Raw genomic sequence first — 8,196 nt, forward strand, 5'->3', positions numbered from 1 at the left:
GCGATGTAGTGGCTCAGGTTCGGTCCAGAGAACAACATCTAGTCGTTCCAATGGAACAAAATGTCGTGTAACTCAGATAACGTCGCCTTAAATACACTAGTGGCTGGTTTCCCCAAGCCAGTTGAAATTCAAAGTAAGAGTCGGCCTTAGCACCACTGTCCTGGTACCTGGTAAACTTTTCCTCGTAGCACATTATACAACTGTCCGGACAAGCTTCCCTCATAGCACACTACATGGCGTATGTCCGGCTTCATTAGCCCTGATGGAGCAGAAAAGTGGAACGTTCAACCCCGTTTCATTTCATTTCGGGTGTAATTAATTTTCCAGAGTGCAGAAATAAGCTTAGGTGCTCTAAAATGAGTCAATTATTAAATACAGCTGTTTGGAGATCCTCTTTTGATTTCATAACAGTACGCTTTTTTGGTATAAAAATACAAAATGTTAGATATTAAAAGGCGATGTAGATTTGTTTGTAACTTGACGAGAGTATCAGATCTGATCATATCAAACGTTTGTTACTTACAAACAAGCAATAGCATCTGACCTTTATAGTAATCAATATATATATCGTTTACAACTCTAAATATGAAAACATAACAAAACAAAAGTATGATCGATATTCTATTAAACAAGATTTCAATATCAGAAGGCAATAGAAAAATAAACAATTAATTTTTCCTACATATATTTGCCTTTTAACGACGTGCTTTGAAGTCGGTATGTTTGTTGAATTTATTCGGTGATTTGTTTATTTACAATGTATGACATTTCTCCCATTAACGTCATATGGTTCAATGTCCCCTGATGTCAAATGTGCAATTTAGAGGCCAATATTGGTAATACTGTTTTTCAAAAAAATAAACCTATTGCGCTTAGATGTTTAAAAATTGGCGGATCATACATCTAGCCAAATACAATCATTGTATTCAAATACTATCCGAACTGCAGATCTATAAAACATTTAACATGGATGTTATCGGAAGCTCTTAAGTTTGATAGAAATCTTAAAAATATCCGTTGATGAAATTTACCGGTTCAAGTCGTAATAAGTGATGACCAACTTTTCAATCAAATTGTTTTATGTTAAACAGAGAAGGAAAAAACAGGGAAGTGAGTCAGTTATACAAAGCACTCGTTGTTATTTATCACACCAATGTGTCAAATGATTTATACTTTTTGCTTAAGAAACGTTGAATTTAAATGTCAAACTATTGCTTGTCAAGTAACTTAAACGTTGCTTTGTCTTTAAGGCCATTATAAATACATAAAGCCGCGGGTAAAACAACATTAACGGCAAAGAAGCCGTGTCGCTAATTTCGCAGCTTCGATTACTGCGTCGGAAGCCGATAATCTTTTTTCCATGTAACGTATCGAAAACTCTCACGCTGTGAGTTGATGCTGAGATCTATAGAGTGTTATAGTTGCAATATATGAAACCCATAGCTATTTTAAAGTCTGTATTTGGTTATATTCTTTAAGAATATAATCGATGGAATAAAAGTCCCCAAAACGACCTTTTAAGTCAGTTACCTGTGTCCATTCATTTTCTTTACAAGTCATTTAGTTTCATACACCCAGACTGTAATGATAAGGCAGCATGTTTGTAAAATCTGAATTGTTTAGACATGGACATATTATGCTAGTTAAACAGGCATTATATAAAAAACAAAAATAAAAAAAAAAATCTACCTATAGGACAATAATCAACTCTTGGTGCTATCTTATAGTCTAGATTTTCAATAGATTTGAATACATTTTGCGGTTGATGGTGTTACCGTAAAAATGGAAAATCGAGATTTTGTTTATTATCGTAACAAGGGTAGTAATGTCAATCTAACGACGATAACGAGGTTAAGAGTGAACTAATTTGACTGAAATGTTCAACATATTACCTTTTCATTATCTATTTCGTAACTATTATAGCGAGAACTGTCAGCTCTTTATCTAATCTTACCTAAATTCACTTTAAACTAACTTAGTTTAAAGGATCTAAACCTCTTTGATTTGATGTATTATTAGGACTATGGTGAAAGCAAGCTCTACGCGACTTTAGCTTCGAATAATTAAGCCGAAACTATGTTTTTAAGTTTCATTTTGACATATTGTTTCGATGGCGAAACACAAATTTTCGATGAATGCCCAATACTCCATGGGTAAGAGTTAGAGACGTCTTTTTGTCCTCTGACCTTGGCCACTGACCATGACAAAATGTTTACAACCTTCAATAGGTCCAGCTGATTCTTTTGATATCTCTATTTATAGTATTTTATATAGGGACATACTATTGAACACGCGGACCAGTGAATCCCTTCCAAATTCTCAACTGTGGCTTTAGTTATAAATGCAAATTTTCAACATAGTCTGTCGTACCTAAACAAAAATCAATGTATGTTTATCCAAATTAACAACAACTCAAAATCTACTTTTAGGAATACCATATATGTGTAGGTAGTCAGTGATATATATTACTGGGCTCAATCAACAATGTTGCATGGTTGGTAATCTTTTATCCCGAGGTTACTTTCTAAATGCAAGCTTTCACCCCATTTAGTTTTAAGTAATGAGGGTATAACACCATATACCACTTCTCATTTATGTCCAAACAGCTAGCTTATAAGGTTTGTAGTTTTCACAACATGAAGTATCGCTGATCGGATAGGAAACATTACAATAGATCATTTACGCGGTTGATATCTACCCAGTTACACAATATGTTAAAGACAAAATCACATAAATTATCACTTTTTATTCTTCAAATGTTTACTTTTGTATCAATTTTCTGATACAGACGCTTTGATTAAATCTAATATATTAGATCATCTATATTGCCAGTACTAATCGACTACTTAACACTTACTGATTAAGCTTGCACACTATATCAGCCAGCGCGATGACCATGAAGTGGACGAGAGTAAGATACGGATGATAAATGATTGATACGTCAACAGTCATAGATTGTACTAAAATGAGGATAGAGAGCAGCTCGTGTCAGAAACAGTAATTGGTCACTGTCATCAATCAACAGATATTTCAATAGTCAGAACTCCAGCAAATAAATGATAGCCATTGGTGCTTTTGATAGAACTGGATTCTAGAAGATGCATGATAATAATATATCAAGTTCCCTTATCAGACCTATTAATGATTGAACTTTACGCGCTATCAGAAAGCACAGCAAATAAAACAGCCGACCACTAATATTAGGACATTGTGAATAGATGTATCAAGGAACATTGGCACATAGCTACTTTTCATGAGTGTTTGTCAGTATATGAATTATGATGGGTGAATTATCCCCCGCTAGTCGATATTTGATATAGTCGGCATATAATTATATTAATCAGGTAACATACCTAACAAATTTTGTTAACTTAACTATTTCCACAGGTGGACCGATGAATAATGGAGGTGTTGCAATAATATATATGATGACAATTGACAGCGGCTACCCTTGTTGGAAATGGAAACTTAGCATGGGTTGTCAGATGTTACTCAAGAAGCCTAGCGCCCGTCCTTGCAGTAGTCTCTCACATCTTAATAAAGCGTAGAATTTGTTTGAAATTAAACTTATACCTTTATTCTATTTTGTCTTTATGGTTATTTTTTTCTAAACTACATAACATCTTCCAATCGTCCAAATGCCCGACTATGTTATGTTATGCACAAGACATCAAAGGGTTTAAAAATAGACCAGTTGTTTGTTTACAGCACATAAATAAGGAATTAAGATATAATTGAATACGGTAAAACATGAAATACTAAAAAAAAACCCCAGTTTAAAAAAGATGTAATTTCATTCAGATTCATTAAGTTTCTTCAAGGACATTCAACGTTATTCCAGGAATGGTGTTTATTTCATAAGATGAGTATGCCAGTATAAATTGATTGTAGTCGCTTTGACTTAGACTAATTATTTATATCTTAATGACCGCTTGCGGGGCCCAGGGTCGCCGATTGATTTATGCGTATTTATATTTGTGAACTAGAAGCGAAGAATGATAGTCGATACAACGTAAAAATTATTCATAGTCCGATTTCCGTGTATATTGTCATTAGTATATCATAACACCTTTCAAAGTTATATCTGTAACCATTATGTTTATTATATGTGAGAGCTAATAAATATAAATGACATACGGAACATCGTTTTGATTTGCGCTCATGTGCCCCATTGTTCATATGAATGTCTCTGTTTCTGTTAAACATTCATAATGCAAGAGCAAAACCTGTCTATTCCAAGTCTTTTAGGCCTGAAATGTTATATAAATTAGTAATAGACATTAATTAACTTACCAAGACCATAATCAACCCTCGATGCCATCGGATATCTGCGATATTTAGTAGATTTAAATACGATTTGTGGTAGATGCGGTTACCTAAGAATGGATAACCGAGACTCTTGATTATCGTAACAACAGTAGTAATGACAATCGAGGCTAACCTATAATTGTATCTAGGCTCAGAGAGAAGTACTTTGACTGAAATGTTCGGTATATTCTCCTTTCATTGTCTAATTTTTAACTACAATTGCGAGAACTGTGAATCTAATCTTACCTAATGTCGCTTTAATCAATAACCCGTTCAAATGACACGATCTCTGTGATTTCGGGAAGACGATGCAATTAAATTGTATGTGTTGATTAGGTTTTCAGTGTTGAGATTTGTGTCCAAACCGAACTAAAATTTATTACAGAAACCTACTTGAGCTTTTGATGGTACAGAGCTTGCCGCATCGCTAATCAAAATAAAATACCTGATCGATCGGATTTATTTTGACTTAAATGAAAGAATCTTTGATAATTTAAAATTACATCTATTCAGAGTATCGATACCTCTTCTCTTATTTTTGGAATGAGTGTACAAGAAGCGCAGTGTATGTTTATCATTTGCCGGTAAGCGCATCAGTAAGATTATGATGTCCTGTGGGAATTTCATCTTGCGCTCAACTCTGAAATTTGGCATTTTAATAAATGTTATTTCGGCATTAGACTGGCTCTTTCACTTCTATTTGTGATGACATATAAATATGTAGCAGACATTGTACAGGGCAGCTTCTCAAGAAGATGTGGGAATGAGGTTTAGCGTCTGATCGCCATACGTATTTCATTTCGAGACGAACAAAATGTTTCAAATATTAGTTACGGCGATACAGTTGTGTCTCTACGGGGAAGATTCTGCACACAATTCTAACTGCCAACCTTTCTTCAACAGGAGGTAGGACATCAGAACAAAATGAAGACAACAACAAAACAGAGCACAATCAAAACAAGAACAGCAAGAAACAGTTAAGTGCATTGGGTGCAAACGCTCAAATTCAAAATGACAAGTGATAGTTGATGGATTCATTGTTAAACATCGGTTGGCATTTAAGGGTTAAGTCCACTTGGACTATGTTTTGAGCAGGTTTTGTAAAACTGCAAATTCCAAAAGGATTATTGATCATTATTGATCGAATACAAACATGTTTCTAGTTGAAATTACCCAAGCATAAACCTGATTTTATAATGGAATCCATTCGTTTGCGCGATGTACATCAGGTGATATTACTGGCAGGTATAAATAGTATAGTATTAATTAATAAATCATGATCGCATTAGAAACATCAGCATGATTGCGCTTGTCATAATATATCATCTGTTTGAACTATTGTTGGACTTACTTCCAGAACGATGAACGTACCAACAATGACAAATATTGTTATTTATTACATGTTAAAAACAATAATTACATAATGTATTGAATGCATATTTGCAAGTTTCCTATAGAAAGAGTAAATATGAACAGACATCCGTTAACTAATAAAAGGCTTTAGATATGCTGTTTGAGCCACTGCAGCTTTTAGAAACCAAAGGATAGCGTTCAATTATGCTTTGTTGCTATGCCCTGTGATATAGTTCATATAAATTCAATTTGCTCGATCAGTTGAGGATAACACTCCCGGTATCAGATGACGAGAGAGAGAGAGAAATGGGGTTTAACGTCCACTCGACACAAATCAGGTCATTTCGGGACTAACATATGGTTTAATTTTCTTTCAATAATTCGCTTGCGCGTAGGGGTCTTTAGCAGTGGGAGGAAACAGGAGGACCCGGAGAAAACCCACGAGGTTATCAGATGACGAAGGGGTCACACTAGTTTCAAAAGTATTGGTTGATAAACCATGAATCTATAGCAAGATTTACAGGGAACGAGCTTTCAAGACATTCCCCGCAGGCGTGGTTGTGGATTACACATGTTTCTTGAGATGGGGATATATTGAACGGAGAATATTAATTATAGATGATATGGCCCTTAATTAGAACTTTAACTGTCGGAATGAAAAATGGTTAATGGTATATATTGATTTAGTTTTACATAGACTTTCTGTATAAAGTTTACATAATAAAAACCAATAATCCATCAAATTAGTACTAAAAATGGTTTTAAAAACCTAATTTAACTATACATCTTAAAGGTACCATTCCGATTTTAACAGTCTCGGGAATACAAGTCCGTATACATATATATTTTGAGCGCCAAATATAGAAAATTTCAGCTCAAAATTTTGAGACCTTTTGGACATGAACGTCAAAATCGCTTATCCGGACACCTAACACTTTTAAGATTTCGGGTCAATGTTTTCGTTGGGTAACCTGATAATCTATTACCGTTTTATTAGAGGTCAAAACAGTGCGCGATGCATGTGCTGTACTTGATAACGAACGGTAAATGTCACCCACGCAAGTCTGGTATTATCTAGACACCGTATAATACAGCTTGGGACACCGGTCTCCATTTCTAGATGAAAACTGACGGGTTTAAGTTGTTTGGAAACGTATCACGTATATTGAGTTAGTTGCCTGACCCTAAGGTAGGGTTTTTTAGGGCTTTTCACACAAAATTAAGCACAAAATTGAATCGAGATTAATTGAACCTTTAATATCTTGATATTTTCGATCAATCAATCACATACAATATATTTGTTCTTACATGAGTTCGACTGGTATATAACAGTTCTTGAAAGATGTATTTCAAAACCTTGAAGGTCAAGCCCACTATACAATTCATGTGTACTGTTTTTTCATATCGATGTTAACTGCTTATATTTGTTTCGGATGCGATAACTCGTTTAATACTGCATGAGGGGGGGGGGGGCAGAGAACTATCTATCGGAATTCTATCACTTTTATCACACTCGTTCTCCCTCCTACGACGATATAGTTTGTTTGAACGGTCGACTCCATAAATTTAGTGGGGTGGAGATACATCCTTTCCGAATTATAAATTATCGACTTTGAGGTCACATAAAACAAAGATCATTGAAGTAAAATGTTACCTTTGTGGGTAGCGCTGACTGATTCCTATAGCATTTATTAACAGTAACGATATGATCCAAGTTTAGCCCACAAAAAGTACTATTACTGTTAAAGTTGTCTTTATATACAGTTAATCTGTTTGAACGGATCTCAAAACTTGATCTTTCACAAATCTTAACTCAAGATTGTTGCATCGAATCTTAAAAACATGTACGCCGCGTACTTGCCGTACTACCGCACTCTCACGTGTAAATATGAGGAATCGGCTATTTCTTCCAACTCCTTTAATTACCGCTATCGTATTGATCGACCAGTTATGGAGGATAACCGTAAAACCACGCGGTTAAATCATCGTGATTAACGGAATCGACGGGAATGGGTGTGATCATAGCGGAATTCTACTTATATACAAATATAGTATTATAACCCCTAGTTTATAGGGCTGATCATTGCGGAATTCAATTTATATACATTTATATACAATATAGTACTACAAAACTTAATTTAGTGTCGTCAGATGGATCCTTATCAACCAGCTCGTCACTATCTAACGTATGGTGTGATAATCATGGGTGTGATCATAGCGGAATTCTACTTATATACAAATATAGTATTATAACCCCTAGTTTATAGGGCTGATCATTGCGGAATTCAATTAATATACATTTATATACAATATAGTACTACAAAACTTAATTTAGTGTCGTCAGATGGATCCTTATCAACCAGCTCGTCACTATCTAACGTATGGTGTGATAATCATGGCGAACAGCGTCATCGGGAATCGCCACAAGTATTATGTATATTTCAATTTCTAGCTTTAATCTCATTGGAGGTGGGGAAGGGGTGGTAGAAATGGATCAGTTGAGAACCCGCCTCCTAAATGGTTTAGAATATTGTA

The sequence above is a fragment of the Patella vulgata genome, chromosome 7, assembly GCF_932274485.2.
Source record: "Patella vulgata chromosome 7, xgPatVulg1.2, whole genome shotgun sequence".
In the NCBI taxonomy this organism is placed as follows: domain Eukaryota; kingdom Metazoa; phylum Mollusca; class Gastropoda; family Patellidae; genus Patella; species Patella vulgata.